The sequence below is a fragment of the Ranitomeya variabilis genome, chromosome 4, assembly GCF_051348905.1.
Source record: "Ranitomeya variabilis isolate aRanVar5 chromosome 4, aRanVar5.hap1, whole genome shotgun sequence".
In the NCBI taxonomy this organism is placed as follows: domain Eukaryota; kingdom Metazoa; phylum Chordata; class Amphibia; order Anura; family Dendrobatidae; genus Ranitomeya; species Ranitomeya variabilis.
The window spans coordinates 721388312-721409438 of NC_135235.1; positions in this window are offsets into that span (position 1 = coordinate 721388312).

Consider the following 21127-nt stretch of genomic DNA (forward strand, 5'->3'; position numbering starts at 1 on the left):
CTCAAAGTACAAAATTGAGGATGTAGCCCGTAAACACAAAAAAAAGGAGACTCCCCAGACGACTCCTGGCGGTGATTATTGATGGCAAACTCAGCCAAAGGAAGAAAGGTAGACCACTCCTCCTGGTTATCAGAGACAAAGCAGCGTAAGTACTGTTCCAAATTTTGGTTCATACGCTCCGTCTGACTATTTGACTGAGGATGAAACGCCGATGAATGAGACAACTTAATCCCCAGCCGTGAGCAAAATGATTTCCAAAATTTTGCCACAAACTGAGACCCCCTATCAGACACGATGTCAGACGGAACCCCATGAAGTCTGACCACCTCCTGCACAAATACCTGAGCCAGAGTCTTAGCGTTAGGCAATGAAGGCAAAGACACAAAGTGCGACATTTTAGAAAACTGATCAACAATCACCAAGATGACCGTGTTCCCAGCTGATGAGGGCAAATCAGTGATGAAATCCATGGAGATTTCCGTCCACGGCTTACTAGGTACCTTAAGAGGAAGTAGTGTGCCAACAGGACGGGAGCGGGGCGTCTTAGCCCTAGCGCACATGGTACAAGCTGACACGTATGAGACCACGTCCTGTCGGATCTTGGGCCACCAAAACCGATGTGACACCAACTCCAAGGTACCTCTAACCCCTGGGTGGCCAGCCAAGACAGCATCATGATGCTCCGCCAAAACCTTTAAGCGGAGATGAAGCGGTACAAAAGATTTGTTGATGGGAAGCTCAGATGGTACCTCCTCCTGAGCCTCGGCAATCTCAGCCTCAACCTCGGTAGTGAGAGCCGAAACCACAACACCCTTTTGGAGGATGGGTACTGGATCCTCCCGAGGTTCTCTCCCGGAAAACATTTGGACAGAGCATCCGCCTTAGTGTTTTTAGACCCCGGTCTATAAGTGACAACAAAATTGAACCGCGTGAAAAACAATGCTCAGCGAGCCTGCCTGGGGGACAGACGCTTGGCTGACTCCAAACACAGCAGATTCTTATGATCGGTAATAACAGTTACCTGATGTACCGACCCCTCCAAGAAGTGTCGCCATTCCTCAAAGGCCAACTTAATTGCCAACAACTCCCTGTTGCCGATATCGTAGTTACGTTTGGCGGACGACAGTTTCTTGGAGAAATAGGCGCACGGACGCAAACCACTCAAAGGTGAGCCTTGAGATAGTACTGCCCCCACACCAACCTCAGACGCATCGACTTCCACAACAAAGGGTTTTGATATGTCTGGCTGCACAAGAATGGGGGCTGAAACAAAACTGTTCTTAAGAAATTCAAATGCGCGCACAGCAGCCTCAGGCCAAACGGAGAAATTGGTACTCTTTTTAGTCATGTCAGTTAGCGGTTTAGCAATGATGGAAAAATCCTTGATAAATTTCCTATAGTAGTTAGAAAACCAAAGGAACCGCTGAAGTGCTTTCAGGTTATCAGGACGTTCCCAATGCAGCACCGCTTGCACCTTAGCGGCGTCCATTTTAAAACCAGAAGCAGACACAATATAACCCAAGAAAGGCAACTCTTGAACAGAAAATACACATTTCTCAAGTTTAGCATACAGCTTATTCTCTCTGAGAAGCTGTAACACCTGCCTGACATGATCTAAATGAGCATCACGGTCGCAAGAATATATGAGAATGTCATCTAGGTACACGATAACGAATTTCCCCAAAACAGGCGAGAATACATCATTGATGAAATGTTAGAACACTGCAGGTGCGTTAGTCAACCCAAATGGCATCACCAAATTTTCAAAATGACCCTCAGGGGTATTAAAAGCCGTCTTCCACTCATCACCTTGACGGACTCTTATGAGGTTATACGCCCCCCTGAGGTCAAGCTTGGTAAACCACTTAGCACCTGCCACCTGGTTGAACAAATCTGGTATCAGAGGCATAGGGTATGGATCACGAACCGTAATCTGGTTCAACTCCCTGAAATCCAAACACGGGCGGAATCCGCCATCTTTCTTCTTCACGAAGAAGAACCCTGCTGCCACCGGCGAGGATGACGGCCTGATGTGCCCTTTGCTCAAGCTTTCAGCAATGTAATCTTTTAACGCTTGTCTCTCCGGACCGGAGATGTTAAACATCCTTGCTTTAGGCAATTTGGCCCCTGGTTTAAACCTGATAGAACAGTCATAGGGACGATGTGGCGGCAACTCTGAACAACCCTTCTCAGAGAACACATCCACAAAATCCAGAAGTGACTCCGGAACGCTTGAAGTCACCGCAGCAACACATGTAGCCAGGCAATTCACCTGGCAAAACTCGCTCCACTGAATTATGTCCTGAGTTTTCCAGTCAATTACCGGGTTGTGCATAGACAACCAAGGAAAACCCAAAACCACCTGAGCAGGAAGATTCCTGAGCACCTTACATGTAACCCGCTCAGAATGTAGAACTCCAATGTGGAGTTTCACCTCAGCCACAAATTCAGTAATCTCCCCGAGACAGCATTGATGGTGACCACGCGGATAGGATGAGACAGTTTTTCAATCCTAAAACCTGCTGTGCGCGCAAACTCCTCATCAATGAGATTTGTGGCTGAACCACTATCCACAAAAACAGTAATTGGAAGCTCACTGCCAGCGATAAAAACCTTAGCAGGGAGCATGCATTGAGAAACCACCATGGAGGATATACATAAGCTCAGATTGGTCTCCTCCACACCCTCTGAGCTTAGAAGTTTTCCGCCGTTGCGTTTTTCTTAGACAGCAGAGGACAGATGTTAATAAAATGACCAGTTTTACCACAGTAAAAACAGGCTCCCTGCTTCCTGAGCTCAGGGACTGGATGCTTCACATGTGACACCCCTGTGATTTGCATAGGCTCCGTGGGCTCACCTGCAGCAACCTCACGTGAACCTAAACCCTCTCCCATAGGCGGTGTCTCAAGCTCCCCCTGACGCAAACGGCGATCAATGCGGACAACCAGACTCATGGCGGAATCTAGAGAAGTAGGAGTCTCGTACATCAGAAGGGCTTTTTTAACCCTTCCAGAAATCCCATGTATAAACTGACTCTGCAATGCTGGATCATTCCATTGTGTATCGATTGCCCAGCGACGAAATTCAGAACAGTAATCCTCTGCAACTCGCTCCCCCTGGCGAATAGAGCGTATCTTAGACTCTGCTAGAGCCATTCTGTCAGGTTCATTGTAGATTTTTCCAAGAGAGGAAAAGAAACTCTCCACAGAGTCAAATGCAGCAGAATCAGATGGCAAAGAAAACGCCCATGCTTGGGGATCCCCGCTTAATAATGACAACACCAGGCCCACACGCTGAGCCTCATTACCCGAGGAGATCGGGCGCATACGGAAATATAGTTTGCAAGCTTCACGAAAAGAAACAAATTTACTGCGTTCCCCAGCAAATTTTTCAGGCAAAGGAAATTTAGGCTCAGCAACTCTTCCTGTCGCTCCAGCTGGCACATTAGATACTGCTAGTCCCTGTTGCTGTACTGCCCCCCTCAACTCAGTGACCTGTATGGACAGCGCCTCCAACTGGCGGGTTATGGAAGTCATGGGATCCATAACAAACACAAAAAAAAGAAACCCCTTTTTTTTCTGTGTTGTTGGGCCAATTATAATGTCACGGGGAGACTATGTGAGCGAGAGCTAATAACCCGGGACCCTGCAATTTCCCTCAGACTAGGGAAATCCTGACTGACCTTCTACCTGGAGTTTACACTGATGGTGTGCATGTCCAGGCCTTGACCCTCGCCCTGTCTCCTGTTCCAACCCTAGGCTGAAAACCTCCACCCACCACCCAGTGAAGATGTAATTCACCAATACCCACAGTTAGCACAGACAAGGATAAAGGAAAATATACACCACGCCACAGACACTCAGGAATACACTATAAATGTGCAGGGCAAAATAAATACAAATATAGGAAGGAGTAAATAAGACAAAGGAAAATACACCACCAGCAACGACTCTCCAGCAACCAGCTCTCCACTCCAGACCGAGATAACAACGCACAAGACAGAAGCTATAATCGGCGACGCCCAATGATCAGGAGAGCTATTTAAAGGCAATGGGCATGGCCCAGCTTCCAATCCGAGGATCAGGTAAATTAACCCCGGAACAGCTAGATAGAATCTAGCCGACGCCAATGAGCAAATAGTGGTCAAAAGCGGAATTACCGCTGTCTGTCGAATGACCTGGTCTGAACAGCGTCCGACATGACAGTTTGACATCAAAAGCAACGACGCCAGCAATGTTTGACATGGAGTTAACAACCAGAGAGAACGAAAAGTGAGTCGCCGTTACGTCACTGGATCGCTCCTCCATCGTTCTGGAGTTGCTGTGTTTGACGTCTCTACAGCGACCTAAACAGCGACCCTCCAGCGATCTAGTTTAGGTCGGCTCGTTGTCTATATCACCGCAGCATCGCTGAGTGTGACGGTACCTTTACACAGTATGTTAGATAGTAGATCAGTTGGCAAGTCTGTCTTCTTGACCCACCAGACATAAACACATAAATCCACAAGCCAATATACAGATAAAAAATCAGTTATTTTGGGTGTACAAAAACATGGTTGTCTGAAAAATTAAGATACAATCTGGTTTCCTCACAGCACCTAAGTTGAACCAAAAACCTTTTTTTGAGCAATTGCATACTACAGTTGTGCTCAAAAGTTTACAAACCCCAGCAGAATTTTTGCTTTCTTGGCCTTTTTTCAGAGAATATGAATGATAACACCCAAACTTTTTCTCCACTCATGGTTAGTGGTTGCGTGAGCCATATATTGCCAAACGACTTTGTTTTCTCTCTTTAATTCATAATAACAACCCAAAACATCCAAATGACCCTGATCAAAAGTTTACATACCCCATTTCTTAATACCGTGTATTGCCCCTCTAACATCAATGACAGTTTGAAGTCTTTTGTCGTAGTTGTGGATGATTGTTAAGATTCAAATGGCAAAGAATCTCAGAAATTACAGCAAAGTCTGCAAACATAAATACCAGCTTATAGGGACGTGGTAACTAGGCTGACCATATACCTGATCCTAGCGCAAACACTAACAGCAGCCGGGGAACGTGCCTACGTTGATTCTAGACGTCTCGCGCCAGCCGGAGAACTAACTACCCCTATCAGGGAAAATAAGACCTCTCTTGCCTCCAGAGAAAAGACCCCAAAGTAATACAAGCCCCCAACAAATAATAACGGTGAGGTAAGAAGAAAAGACAAACGTAAGAATGAACTAGATTTAGCAAAGAGAGGCCCACTGACTAATAGCAGAATATAGTAAGAAGACTTATATGGTCAGCAAAAAACCCTGCAAAATATCCACGCTGAATATCCAAGAACCCCCAAACCGACTGACGGTGTGGGGGGAGAATATCAGCCCCCCTAGAGCTTCCAGCAATAACAGGAATCACATATTGTACAAGCTGGACAAAAAATATGAACAATGCAAATGATCAAGAGTACGAAAGCAGGACTTAGCTTATCTTGCAAAGAACCAGGACCTGAAGACAGGAGCAAACAGAAGTGAACTGATTACAACGATGCCAGGCACTGGACTGAGAATCCAGGAAGTTTAAATAGCAACACCCCAGGCCTAACGAAGCAGGTGAGCACAAACCTGGTAAAAGACAATCCAAGTGCCAAATCACTAGTGACCACAAGAGGGAGCCAAAAAGTATAGTTCACAACAGTACCCCCCCTTTAAGGAGGGGTCACCGAACCCTCACCAAGACCACCAGGGCGACCAGGATGAGCAGCGTGGAAGGCACGAACCAAATCGGCCGCATGAACATCAGAGGCGGCTACCCAGGAATTATCCTCCTGACCATAGCCCTTCCATTTGACCAAATACTGGAGCCTCCGTCTAGAGAGACGAGAATCCAAGATCTTCTCCACCACGTACTCCAACTCGCCCTCAACCAACACCGGAGCAGGAGGCTCAACAGCAGGAACCACAGGCACAACGTACCGCCGTAACAAAGACCTATGGAACACGTTGTGAATGGCAAACGACACCGGAAGATCCAAACGAAAAGAAACCGGGTTAAGAACTTCCAAAATTTTATAAGGACCAATAAAGCGAGGCTTAAACTTAGGAGAGGAAACCTTCAGAGGGACATACCGAGAAGACAACCAAACCAAATCCCCAACACGAAGTCGGGGGCCCACACCGCGGCGGCGGTTGGCAAAACGCTGAGCCTTCTCCTGTGACAACTTCAAGTTGTCCACCACATGATTCCAAATCCGCTGCAACCTATCCACCACGGAATCCACCCCAGGACAGTCAGAAGACTCAACATGACCCGAGGAGAAACGAGGATGAAAACCAGAGTTGCAGAAGAATGGCGAAACCAAAGTAGCGGAACTAGCCCGATTATTAAGGGCAAACTCCGCCAATGGCAAGAAGGTCACCCAATCATCCTGGTCCGCAGAAACAAAACATCTCAAATAAGCCTCCAGTGTCTGATTAGTTCGCTCCGTTTGACCATTAGTCTGAGGATGGAAGGCAGATGAAAATGACAAATCAATGCCCATCTTAGCACAAAAAGATCGCCAGAATCTGGACACAAACTGGGATCCTCTGTCGGACACGATATTCTCCGGAATGCCGTGTAAACGAACCACATTCTGAAAAAACAAAGGAACCAGATCGGAAGAGGAAGGCAACTTAGGCAAGGGTACCAAATGGACCATCTTGGAAAAACGATCACACACCACCCAGATGACAGACATTCCCCGAGACACCGGAAGATCAGAAATGAAATCCATGGAAATGTGCGTCCAAGGCCTCTTCGGGACGGGCAAGGGCAAAAGCAACCCGCTAGCACGAGAACAACAAGGCTTAGCCCGAGCACAAGTCCCACAGGACTGCACAAATGACCGCACATCCCGTGACAAGGAAGGCCACCAAAAGGACCTAGCCACCAAATCTCGGGTACTAAAAATTCCCGGATGCCCTGCCAACACTGAGGAATGAACCTCGGAAATGACTCTGCTGGTCCATTTATCAGGAACAAACAGTCTGTCGGGTGGACACGAGTCAGGTCTACCAGCCTGAAATCTCTGCAACACACGTCGCAAATCCGGAGATATGGCCGACACGATCACTCCCTCTTTAAGAATACCAGCTGGCTCCGAGACTCCAGGAGAGTCAGGCACAAAGCTCCTAGAGAGAGCATCAGCCTTAACATTCTTCGAACCAGGCAGGTATGAGACCACAAAGTCAAAACGAGAGAAAAACAATGACCAAATCATTCATTTTATGCAGAACAAGAAAACGAATCACCTCCCGATGTTCAGGAGTCATGCACATGGTCACTTGTGTCCAATACTGCGGTTTATTTTCCGCCAGTGGCGTAGCATCAATTCCTCTGAGAGGAATCGGAACCTTTAAAGGCTCCAGGACAAAACCGCAGCGCTTGGCAAACGACAAGTCCATAAGACTCAGGGCAGCACCTGAATCCACAAATGCCATAACAGGGTAGGAAGACAATGAACAAATTAAAGTCACAGACAAAATAAATTTAGGCTGCAAATTACCAATGGTGACAGGACTGACAACCTTGGTTAGGCGTTTAGAGCATGCTGATATAACGTGTAGAATCACCACAGTAAAAACACAGCCCATTCTGACGTCTATGATTTTGTCGTTCGGTTCTAGTCAGGATTCTATCACATTGCATTGAGACAGGTGTCTGTTCAGACAACACCGCCAGAGGTTTAGCGGATTTGCGCTCCCGCAAACGCCGATCAATCTGAATAGCCAGCGCCATAGAATCATTCAGACTTGTAGGAATTGTAAAACCCACCATCGCATTCTTAATGGCTTCAGAAAGGCCATTTCTGAAATTTGCGGCCAGAGCACATTCATTCCATCGAGTAAGCACGGACCATTTCCGAAATTTTTGGCAGTACACCTCAGCTTCATCCTGGCCCTGAGAGATGGCCAGTAGAGCTTTTTCTGCCTGAATTTCAAGATTAGGCTCCTCATAAAGCAATCCGAGCGCCAGAAAAAACGCATCAACATCCGCCAATGCAGGATCTCCTGGCGCTAACGAGAAAGCCCAATCCTGAGGGTCGCCACGCAAGAAGGAGATAATAATTTTAACTTGCTGAGCTGAATCTCCAGACGAACGAGGTTTCAAAGATAGAAACAATTTACAATTATTCCTAAAATTCCTAAATTTAAATCGATCTCCAGAGAACAGCTCAGGAATAGGTATCTTAGGCTCTGACATAGGACTGCTAACAACAAAATCCTGAATGCCCTGCACACGTGCAGCAAGCTGATCCACACTAGTAATCAAGGTCTGAACATTCATGTCTGCAGCAAAGCTTCAAGCCACTCAGAGATAAAGGGGAGGAAGAAAAAAAAAAAAAAAACTCAGAACTTCTTTTCTTTTAATCCCACTTGAGCAATGCATTAACTATTTATTGGCCTGGCATACTGTTATGATTCCAATGGCAAAGAATCTCAGAAATTACAGCAAAGTCTGCAAACATAAATACCAGCTCATAGGGACGTGGTAACTAGGCTGACCATATACCTGATCCTAGCGCAAACACTAACAGCAGCCGGGGAACGTGCCTACGTTGATTCTAGACGTCTCGCGCCAGCCGAACTAACTACCCCTATCAGGGAAAATAAGACCTCTCTTGCCTCCAGAGAAAAGACCCCAAAGTAATACAAGCCCCCAAAAAATAATAACGGTGAGGTAAGAAGAAAAGACAAACGTAAGAATGAACTAGATTTAGCAAAGAGAGGCCCACTGACTAATAGCAGAATATAGTAAGAAGACTTATATGGTCAGCAAAAAACCCTGCAAAATATCCACGCTGAATATCCAAGAACCCCCAAACCGACTGACGGTGTGGGGGGAGAATATCAGCCCCCCTAGAGCTTCCAGCAATAACAGGAATCACATATTGTACAAGCTGGACAAAAAATATGAACAATGCAAATGATCAAGAGTACGAAAGCAGGACTTAGCTTATCTTGCAAAGAACCAGGACCTGAAGACAGGAGCAAACAGAAGTGAACTGATTACAACGATGCCAGGCACTGGACTGAGAATCCAGGAAGTTTAAATAGCAACACCCCAGGCCTAACGAAGCAGGTGAGCACAAACCTGGTAAAAGACAATCCAAGTGCCAAATCACTAGTGACCACAAGAGGGAGCCAAAAAGTATAGTTCACAACAGATGATGTTCTTTATTTTCTTTATTTATTTTCTCAGATGGTAAAGCTGCCCACTATTCTTGGCAAAAAGCCTCCAGTTCCTGTGAATTCATGGGCTGTCTAGCATGAACTGCGCGCTTGAGATCTCCCCAGAATGGCTCAAAGATATTGAGGTCAGAAGACTGAGATGGCCACTCAAGAACCTTCACTTTGTTCTGCTGTAGCCAATGACAGGTTGACTTGTCCTTGTGTTTTGGATAGTTGTCATGTTGGAGTGTCCAAGTACCTCCCATGCACAGCTTCCGGGCTGATGATTGCAAATTTGCCTCCAGTATTTCCTGTTAACATGTTACATTCATCTTTCCTTCAACTTTGACCAAGTTTCCTGTGCCTTTGTAGCTCGCACATTCCTAAAACATCAGCGATCCGCCTTGGTGCTTTACAGTAGGAATGGTTTTCCCTTCATCATAGGCTTTGTTGACCTCTCTCCAAATGTAATGTTTATGGTTGCGGCCAAAAAGTTCAATTTTGGTCTCATCACTCCAAATTACCTTGTTCCTGAAGTTTTGAGGCTTGTCTCTGTGCTGTTTTGCGTATTGTATGCAAGATACTTTGTGGCATTTGTGCAGTAATGATTTTCTTCTGGTGACTCGACCATGCAACCCATTTTTCTTCAAGTGCCTTCTTATTGCGCATCTTGAAACAGCCACACCGCTAGTTTTCAGTGAGTCCAGTATTTCAGCTGATGTTAATTGTGGATTTTTCTTTGCATCTTGAACAATTTTCCTGGCAGTTGTGGATGAATTTTTTTTGGTCTACCTGACCGTGGTTTTGTTTTTACAGAGCCCCTGATTTTCCATTTGTTAATCACAATTTGAACGCTGCTGACTGGCATTATCAATTCCTTGGATATCTTTTTGTATCCCTTTCCTGTTTTATACAGTTCAACTACCTTTTCTCATAGATCCGTTGACAATTCTTTTGCTTTCCCCATGACTCACAATCCAGAAACGTCAGTGGCCGAATGAAAGATGTAAGAGTCTGTCTGGATCCCAGAAACTCACTCAGCTTTTATGCACCCGCACTGATTACAAGCAAACAGGTGACGATGTTACCTTTAGTAGCCATTCACATCCATTTGTGTCAACTTCTGTGCATGTTATAAGGCCAAAATCAGCAGGGAATGTAAACTTGTGATCAGGGTCATTTGGATGTTTTGGGTTGTCATTATGATTTAGAAAGAGAAAACTGCAGTTTGGCAATAAATGGCTTCACCCAACTACTAACCATGAGTGGAGAAAAAGTTTTGGTGTTATCATTCATATTCTCTGAAAAAAAGGCCAAGAAAGCAAAAATTCTGACGGGGTATGTAAACTTTTGAGCACAACTGTAAGTTATTGCAAAACAAAATAAAGAAAATGATAACTGGATGTATATTTATAGGGGAGGATAGGCTAAAAATAGGGGGTACAAAGGAAAGATCATACAGGAAACCAACTCTTCTAGCAGAATGAATGAATAGTGGGTCAATGCAGGTAACTGTTACTGTAAAAGCTGAAAGAATAATAATGATTGCTATGAGTCACACAGCCCAGGTCGAATCTGTCCAAACCAAAGCTCAATGCTTGGTAAACAGGTGGAATCAAACAGCCATTCACCAATATAGTCCTGTGCAGAGAGAGCAAACCGCGCTGAGGAACTAGCACAGCCATGCTTGTGAAAGGGCGCTGAGTCTTCTGGTTTTGTCCAGTCACATGATGCCGGCATGTGTATGTCACGGGAAGTGACGTGAATGATGACGGATGTCGCCACTGGGCGCCATACTGGTGAGGAACAAGTAACACTTCCTGCTGTTATATTGTTTCTATGTTTGTTCACATATTATTAGCGTGTCTATATCATCAATGGTGACCTAAACAATGGTGAGCATCGCCCTTAGGTATCATACTAGTGAGAGACCAGAGGGAAAGAACAAGTATAGTAAGATCACATGAGCGACCTTTCGCAATGTTCATTTTTGTTATTTTCTGTAAAGTAGTTAAAAATGATATACATTTCTCTTCATGTTTTGAATTAGAAAACTGTGTGCGATGTTCCCAATGCTGGAAATCAAAACTAGTATGAAGATTTTGTGTTTTTGAACACACTGCTATTATTTTCAACACTACTGTATTGAGGTCATATGATAGGTAAATAGAGGGAGAGGAAATTGGGGGAAAAATCCTAGTAGGGTGGAAGGTAGGACAGAAGAACATTTTCAGTGAGGTTTGGAGGGACGCATAGTTTAGGATCATGCATAGAGCAATCTTGGCCTTTAATATACCAATATCCAAAAATATGAGAAATCTTCTGACACATTGTCCAAAATGCAAACTTAAAGATTCCGACTTACTACATGGATTGTGGAGTTGCCCTTAAGTACAAGAATTCTGGAAAGACATAAAGCGTATATTGGAAAATACGAGTGTTCCTCTATATCTGTTACCATTTCTTTTCCATTACTGGAGGAGAAGGAAAAACTAACCCCAATATTCCATACAATCTGTGTAATTGCTAAAGAGGCTTCTTACAATATTGGTTTTCTGAATCTATTCCAAATTGGAACGAGACAATCAGCCAAGTGACGGCCATATTCCATCTGGAAAGGATGAAAGCAGAACGTGATATGGAAAATTGCTTATGATAAATTGGGGGGAGAGATACCGGCTAACAGAACATTGTAAAGAGATTAAATAATGAAGTGCAACATCCGAGGGGTTACTGTGGTCAAGAGAATGATAGGATAGAAGTGTGCAAATTGCCTCTTCTGTGAAAAAGAGGACGTAACTCTATAGCGCCACCTGTTGGAAGTAGCGATCCTACAAGTCACAATCAACCCTCTAATGAGTCGTGCAATATGACTTAGGATAAAAGCCAAATCAGTATCTCAATTCGCAGACACGGTGTTTCGGGCTGTTGGCCCTCGTCAGTGCGAAGCATGAGAAGAGTAAGTCATATTGCATGACTCGTTAGAGGGTTGATTGTGACTTGTAGGATCGCTACTTCCAACAGGTGGCGCTATAGAATTAAGTCCTCTTTTTCACAGAAGAGGCAATTTGCATATTTAAATTCCCAGAGGAGCACTGTACGGCAAATAAGCCTCCTTACCTTGACAAGCCAGAGATGGTATGTCACTCTCCATCTTAGACCCCAGGATAGAAGTGAACACTGGAAATATAAATAGTATAGCCTGCATGTCTGGGTGGAGGGAGGAAGTTAGGGAATTATATGTTTATTTTATTTTTCAATTACTCCATTTGGGATCCTTTCATTTTGAAAATGGAAGAAAGGAAACTAAATCTGAGAGTTTGTAAACTAAGTGTATATAATTTTATTATATAATTATATAGGTTAACCCCTTTCTGCCATCGGATGGAATAGTACGTCTGATGGCAGACCCCCACTTTGATGCTGGCTCCTGCGGTGAGCCCGCATCAAAGCCAGGACATGTCAGCTGTGCCCGCAATAGGCGCAGGTGGAATCACGATCCACCCACGCCTGTTAACTAGTTAAATGCCACTGTAAAACTCCGACAACAGCATTTAACAAGCGCTTCCGGCCATCAGGCCAGAAATGCATGCACCGCTGACCCCGTCACGTGATCAGGGGCCAGCGATGTGTCGGCATGACAACCAGAGGTCTCCTGAAGACCTCTATGTTTGTTGATGCCAGATTGCTGTGAGCTCCACCCTGTGATCGGCGCTCATGGCAATGCTGTAATTCTACTACATAGCAGCGATCTAAGCATCGCTCCTATGCAGCATAGCCGATCAGGCTATGCCAGCTTCTAGCCTCCCTTGAAAAAAAAAAGTTTAAATCATCCCCCTTTTAAAATAAAACAATAAAAAAAAAAATCAAACCTACACATATTTGGTATCGCCAGGTTCAGAATCGCCCGATCTATCAATAAAAAAAAAGGATTAACCTGATTGCTAAACGGCGTAGCGAGAAAAAAATTAAAAACGCCAGAATTACATTTTTTTTGGTCACCGCGACATTGCATTAAAATGCAATAACGGGCGATCAGTAGAACGTATCATTAAAAATGTCAGCTCGGCATGCAAAAAATAAGCCCTCACCCGACCCAAGATCATGACAAATGGAGACGCTACGGGTCTCAGAAAAGTGCACTTTTTTTTTTTTTTAAAGCAAAGTTTGGAATTTAAAGTACCGTATACACTCGAGTATAAGCCGACCCGAGTATAAGCCGACCCCCCTAATTTTGCCACAAAAAACTGGGAAAACGTATTGACTCGAGTATAAGCCTAGGGTGGAAAATGCAGCAGCTACCGGTGAATTTCAAAAATAAAAATAAATGCTCCATACCATTCATTATTGCCCCATAGATGCTCCATATAAAGCTGTGCCATATATAATGCTCCATACCATTGATTATTGCCCCATATATTATCCATATATGGCTGTGCCATATAGAATGCTTTGCACCGTTCATTATGGCCCCATAGATGCTCCATATAAAGCTGTGCCATATATGCTCTGCACCGTTCAGTTTGGCCCCATAGATGCTCCACATAAAGCTGTGCCATATATAATACTCTGCACCGTTCAGTTTGGCCCTATAGATGCTCCATATAAAGCTGTGCCATATATGCTCTGCACCGTTCAGTTTGGCCCTATAGATGCTCCATATAAAGCTGTGCCATATATGCTCTGCACCGTTCAGTATGGCCCCATAGATGCTCCTTATATAGCTGTGCCATATATGCTCTGCACCGTTCAGTTTGGCCCCATAGATGCTCCTTATATAGCTGTGCCATATATGCTCTGCACCGTTCAGTTTGGCCCCATAGATGCTCCTTATATAGCTGTGCCATATATGCTCTGCACCGTTCAGTATTGGCCCATAGATGCTCCTTATATAGCTGTGCCATATATGCTCTGCACCGTTCAGTTTGGCCCCATAGATGCTCCTTATATAGCTGTGCCATATATGCTCTGCACCGTTTAGTTTGGCCCCATAGATGCTCCATATAAAGCTGTGCCCCATATACAATGCTCTGCACCGTTCAGTTTGGCCCCATAGATGCTCCTTATAAAGCTGTGCCATATATGCTCTGCACTGTTCATTATTGCCCCATAGATGCTCCTTATAAAGCTGTGCCATATATGCTCTGCACCGTTCATTATGGCCCCATAGATGCTCCTTATAAAGCTGTGCCATATATGCTCTGCACCGTTCAGTTTGGCCCCATAGATGCTCCTTATAAAGCTGTGCCATATATGCTCTGCACCGTTCAGTTTGGCCCCATAGATGCTCATTATAAATCTGTGCCATATATGCTCTGCTGCTGCTGCTGCAATAAAAAAAACAAAACACATACTCACCTCTCTTGCTTGCAGCTCCCCAGCGTCCGGTCCCGGAGTCTCTCTGCACTGACTGATCAGGCAGAGGGCGGCGCGCACACTATATGCATCATCGCGCCCTCTGACCTGAACAGTCAGTGCGGAGAGACGCCGGGAAGACAGAGCGGCGCCCGGCGTGTGGAACGTGGACAGGTAAATATGCGATACTTACCTGCTCCCGGCGTCCCGCTCCTTCCCCCGGACAGCTGGTCTCCGGGTGCCGCAGCCTCCTCCTCTATCAGCGGTCACCGGCACCGCTGATTAGAGAAATGAATATTCATTTCTCTAATGAGCGGTCCCACGTGACCGCTGTCCAAGGGAAGAGCTGCGGCACCCGAAGACAGTGTGACGGGCAGGGGGAGCGTCAGGATCGCCGGGACTAGGTAAGTATGCCTCAGCGCCCTCCCCCTCACCCGCCGACCCTGCCACAGACCGTGACTCGACTATAAGCCGAGAGGGGCACTTTCAGCCCAAAAATTTGGGCTGAAAATCTCGGCTTATACTCGAGTATATACGGTAGATGGATTTACCGTTTAAATACAATGACTCCTTTTGGCCTCAATGAAAGCCTTGGCTTTAATTCTTTTTTCTTGGTTCCTTTTTGTAGTTTTTCCTTTTTGTAATCTTTTAGGAATTTCTCTTTGCAGTTTTTGTAGTTACCTATATATATATATATATATATACTTTTTTTCGTAATTTTTTTCTTAAGTCTTTTTTCCTAGTTTTTTTCAGTACTTATTCCTTTTGGTAATGTTTTGGACCCCTCCCTTTTTGATTTTTTTAAATTTTTTGGATTGATTTTGTAGACTTTTTCTCTGAAGTGTAGGTTTCTAGGTTTTTAAGTCCCAATATACTTTATTAATATTTTTAACCAACTTCCCAAATTTTTTTCTGTTTGTTTTTTCCTTCCCACAGTACTAACCTCTAAGCATTACTTATCGCAGGCGACCTTTTCTTTGTGTTCAGGGACATTCCCTTCACCTTTCTCCAGTTTCTTCTTATGTCGGTAATATTCTGGATGACATCAATGTCCTGCCTCTTCGTGACAGTGGTTCCCATTGGTTCAATTCTGGTGGAATAAAAATAATGACTGCCTAACCGGATACAATAGAGATAGACATATAACAATCAATATTTAAGTATTTTGTGAATGTTACGCTATATACCACCCTAATGTATTTTTTCATTTTTTCACATATTGTATTTTACATTTCAGATGGCCCTTCACTGTGATATTTATACTTCATTCCTTGTTTAGGTTATCACTATTTAGGCATTTTTCATTTTTTGGAATCTCCCTCTGACTTCCCTGAGGGCGCTACACATGTGACTAGCAGTGCGTTCCCCGGCGTGTCATGGAGCGCTGGACCGGAAGTCCCCTTAGTATGGGAGTTCCTTTCAAACAGCACGCGGCATCACAACGCCATGGATACATCCGCTAACGTCACCCACCCACAATTATATGGCACCTGCATATAGGGTTTAAAAACTCAGACTAGAAGCCTACTTTACATCCCGCCCCAACTTGAAGCTTATTAGCGAAACGGCGCTCGTCGGGCGCAGGGCTGGTCACAGTATTCCTCTTCCCCGCGCACCATACTATACCAGGTAATAAGAACCTCTTCAACTTCATTTATACACAATGAATTTCTCATTGTGAACTTTTTTTTGGCTGTGTTACGGTATATTTACCGTATGTTTTTTTGATATGAAGCTATAACAAAGGGTAGTCTTTTTTAGTCAACTCTACTTCATTTTGTATTGCATAGCACTTGCTAGCATTAGTAATGACTTCTCAAGTATTTATTTAGCCCCCTTAGCAAAATCACAAAAACACCTTTGTTTTGGTTGCAGGCATAATTTTTCTTTACCATTCACTGTGCCCTCCCCTGATTTTTTTGGAGTTTTTTTTTCCATCTTCTCCCGGTCTTTTTAATCTCATGTTTTATCATTTTTGTATTTAATAAAGAATATTTTAAATTACCTACCGTATCTCTTCTTTTTAGTCACTTTGTACTGCCAAGGCAGATTAGGTGTTGATCATAAATTTAAGTGCAAGCCTTCTAGAAATAGGATTATGGGTTTAATGTTTGCTGTCTATAAACTCGCAATGACCTGGAGAATCATAATGACAGATCAGTTTTAGCATTTAGTGAACCTAGCAAAAAAGCCAAACAAAAAACAAGTGTGGGATTGCAGTTTTTTTTGCAATTTTACCACATTTGGAATTTTTTTCCGGTTTTCTAGTACACGACATGGTAAAACCAATCATGTCGTTCAAAAGTACAACTCGTCCCGCAAAAAATAAGCCCTCACATGGCCATATTGAAGGAAAAATAAAAAAGTTATGGCTCTGGGAAGAGGGGAGTGAAATATGAAAACGCAAAATTGAAAAAAGCTCCGGGGGTTAAGGGGTTAAAAATCAATAAAAAGCAATTTTGTGCAAAAAATGCTTTTTGTTCAGCAATGGAACCTTGAGTGGTGAGCCTGCATACAGACCATGGAGGTTGAGTGCATGCCTTACAGTTTTCTTTAAAAGAATTGTAGCTGCTGATTCCAGGTCTTTCTGTATTTTTTTTTTTAGTTTTTGTCTAAAACCTGGTCAGGGCCAGTTTATGGTAAAATAATGTTCTTTCAATTACCAGACTACTGCCACAAAAGTACTCATTAGAACCTTCAGTAGTTTATAAATGTTTCTGTAACCAATCCCATGAGTATATTTTGCAACAATAAGGCCTGTCCCACACGTCCAGATAATTCCGGTACCGGAAACAATCGGTACCGGAATTATCCGTGTCCGTGTGCCCCTACGTTTCTGGTGTACATCAGTGTGGCACACGTGCGGCACACGTGTGTCGCCCGTGTGCCCACTGGGTACCACACGCACCGTGCTGGGTACCACACGTACCAGCATCTGGTGCTGAATCCGAGATTCATATCTTCCCTGCAGCAGCATTTGCTGCATAGAAGATATGAATAATAGTGTTTAAAAGAAAGATCTATCTGTCCCCCGCCCTCCCACCCCCTGTGCGCCCCCCCACCCCCTGTGCGCCCCCCCCCGCTGTTCTAAAAATACTCACCCGCCTCCCTCGCAGTGTCCTGTCCTGGCCGCACCTTCTACTGTATGCGGTCATGCTAAGGGAGGTGGAGCCGCATATTCATGACTGTAATCGGCGGCCCCACGTGACCGCATACAGTAGAAGGTGCGGCCAGGACAGGAAGCAGCGACAGCCAACGAGGGAGCCGGGTGAGTATTTTCAGAACAGCGGGGGGGCGCACAGGGGGTGGGGGGGCGCACAGGGGGTGGGGGGGCGGTGGACAGATAGATCTTTCTTTTAAACACTATTATTCATATCTTCTATGCAGAAAACGCTGCTGCAGGGAAGATATGAATGGTGGCTTCAGCACCATGTGGGGGGGACAGCGCTTACTGGAGCACTGTCTCCTGCACGGCACAGGGACTGCACACGGAGAACTTCCGTGTGCGGTATGTGTTTTACACGGACCCATTGACTTTATTGGGTCCGTGTAATCCGTGCGCTTCCACGAACGCTGACATGTCTCCGTGTTTGGCACACGGAGACACGATCCGCAAAAAATCAATGACATCTGCACAGATGCATTGATTTCAATGTGTCTACGTGTGTCAGTGGCTCCGGTACGTGAGAAAACTGACACCTCACGTACTGGAATCACTGACGTGTGAAACCGGCCTAAGGTTGCAAAGGTCTTGAGACAGCTCACTGCTTTTAGCAATCATGAGATGTTTTTTTTGTGACCTTCTGGTGAGGATTTCATGTCAATAGTAGATTTCATGTCAAAGAGAACTTAATATTTGGTACACATACCTTTGTTTGCAATTACAGAGGTCAAACGTTTCCCATAGTTCTTGACCAAGTTTACACACACACTGCAGCAGGGATTTTGGCCCACTCCTCCATACAGATCTCCAGTTAGTTCAGGTTTCAGGGCTGTCGCTGGGCAATGTTAAGTTTCAGCTCCCTGGAGACTGGCTAGGCCTCTCCAGGACTTTGAAATGCTTCTTAAAAAGCCACTTTTTAGTTGCCCTGACTGTGTGTTTGGGGTCAATGTCGTGCTGGAAGACCCAGCCATGACCCACCTTCAAAGCTCTTACTGAGGAAAAGAGGTTGTTGGCCAAAATCTTGATACATGACCCCATTCATCCTCTCTTCAATATGGCGCAGCCATCTGGTTTCTTTCGCAGAAAAGCACCAACTATGAGGTTCCCCTATCATGCTTCATGGTTGGTATGTACTCATCCTTCTTACGCAAAACACAGAGAGTAGAGTTTATACCAAAAAGTTATATTTTGCTCTCATCTGACCACATGACCTTCTCCTATGCTTCCTCTGGATCATTCAGATGATAACTGACAGACTTCCTGCGGGCCTGCACTTGTGCCGGAGGGAGCAGGGGTAACTTGCGTGCCCTGCAGGATTTTAATCTATGACAGCTGTGAGGCACTAACCCCTGGTACAGCAAGGGGGTGCTGTATGTGCTCTGCAGAATGTGCATGGAAGCGTAGTGAGGCCATGAGGGCGTACTACAGACACAGGTGTGGTTGTAATTAGAATAATGAAGCAGTGACTGATTAAAAAGCCCTGTAGTAGTGGGGGAGGTGTGTCAGTGTGTTCTTGGAAGCAGACAGGGCAGTTGTCTGCAGAGCTCTCTCTGTGTGGAGTAACAAAGAGGCTAAAGGAACCAGAGAGACTGACACCCTGCGTCTTGGGCTGTCTTGCGTGTACCCAGCTGCACTCTAGAGGATATAGAGTGCTGTGCGCCGAGTGAGTACAGAGACTTGTTACCGGCGTGCGGTCACCCAGGGAAACTGGACAGAGGGAAGTTCGGCCTGTGTATTGACTGAATCATATAGCCATGCATTATTAATGGACTGTACGAAGAAGCTGTATACTATATTGACTGTGTGAAGTATCACAATAAAAGAAAGTTTTGTTTGAACTTGCTTGGGTCACTGCCGTTTCACTGTGTTTGGTCCTACCGCTGCATCACACAGCATAGTACGTTACTAACAGTAATGTTTGACATTGTAGTCATAGCTCTTTTCAGGTCTTTGACCAGGTCCTCCCATTTATTTCTGGGCTGATTCCTGACCTTTCTTAGAATCATACTTACCCCTTGAGACAAAATCTTGCATGGAGCCCCAAATCGAGGAAGATTGACAGTCATCTTGTGTTTGTTATGTTTTCTAATAATTGCACCAAGAGTTGTTGCTTTCTCACCAAGCAGCTTGCCTATTGACCTGGAGCCCATCCCAGTCTCGTGCAGGTCTACAGTGATGCCCATCCCCGTCTTGTGCAGGTCTACAATTTTGTCCCTGGTGTCCTTAGACAGTTTTTTGTTCTTGGCCATCCTGGAGAGCTTGGAGTGTGATTGATTGAGTATGGGGACAAGGGTCTTGTATATTGGTAATGATTTCAAACAGGTGCAATTAATACAGGTAATGAGTGCAGAGTAGGAGAGCTTCTTAATGAAAAACTAACAAGTCTGTGAGAGACAGATTCTTGCTGGTTGGTAAGTGATTAAATACCGAATTTTTGGAATATAAGATGCACTTTTCCTCCAAAAACGTGGAGGAAAATGGGGAGATGCACTTTTTCCTCCAAAAACGTGGAGGAAAATGGGGACTGCGTCTTATAGTCTGGATGTACCAGCTCTGGTTGTGGTGGGGAGGTGGGTGAGTGGCATCGGGGGAGCAGCGGGTCACAGAAGGCTGGAGCCGGCTGCTGTGGCTAACTCCTGTGTGCGTTGCTAAAGAGAAATTAATATTCACTGCATTCCACGCTCATGGGCGTGGAGGACAATGAATATTCATTTTTTAATAGCGTCTTGGTATGATTGGCCCCCAACCCTAGTGTTGGTATGCATGGCCCCACCCCCCATCCTTGTATGCATGGCCCCCATCTTTTCCTGGTATGCATGGCCTCATTCTTACGATTGCCCCCCACCCCCATCCAGGTGTGCATGGCCCCATCAGAAAACATAAAAAAAAACAAAAAAACATTCAACTTACCTTCCCGGCACTCCCTCACAGCATTTTGTTCCGATGCCAGCAACTGTTTTCATGCTTGTAAGCAGCGCATGGCAGGGACGTCATGAGCTGCTTGCAAGCCGAAGGGCAGCTGCCATAATATTCACTGCTCTGCACGCTGGGACTATGTGCGTACAGGGCAGTGAGTATTCATTGCTCTTCAGTAGCGCGCACAGTGTCAGCTGCTGGCTTCCTGCTGCTGCCAGGCAACTACGTGTGCCACTACTTAAGAGAAATGAATATTCACCTCTCTCCACGCCCAGACAGAAGTGAATATTCATTTATCATAAGTAATGGAACACGTGACCACCGACAACAGCAGGAAGGCTCTGGCTGACATTGTGCGTGCTACTGAAGAGCAATAAATACTCACTGCTCTCTGCGCACACAGTCACGGCGTGCAGAGCAGTGAGTATTCTGGCAGCTGTGCTCTACTTATGAGCATCGCATGATGTCCCTGCCATGCGCTGCTTACAAGCATAAAG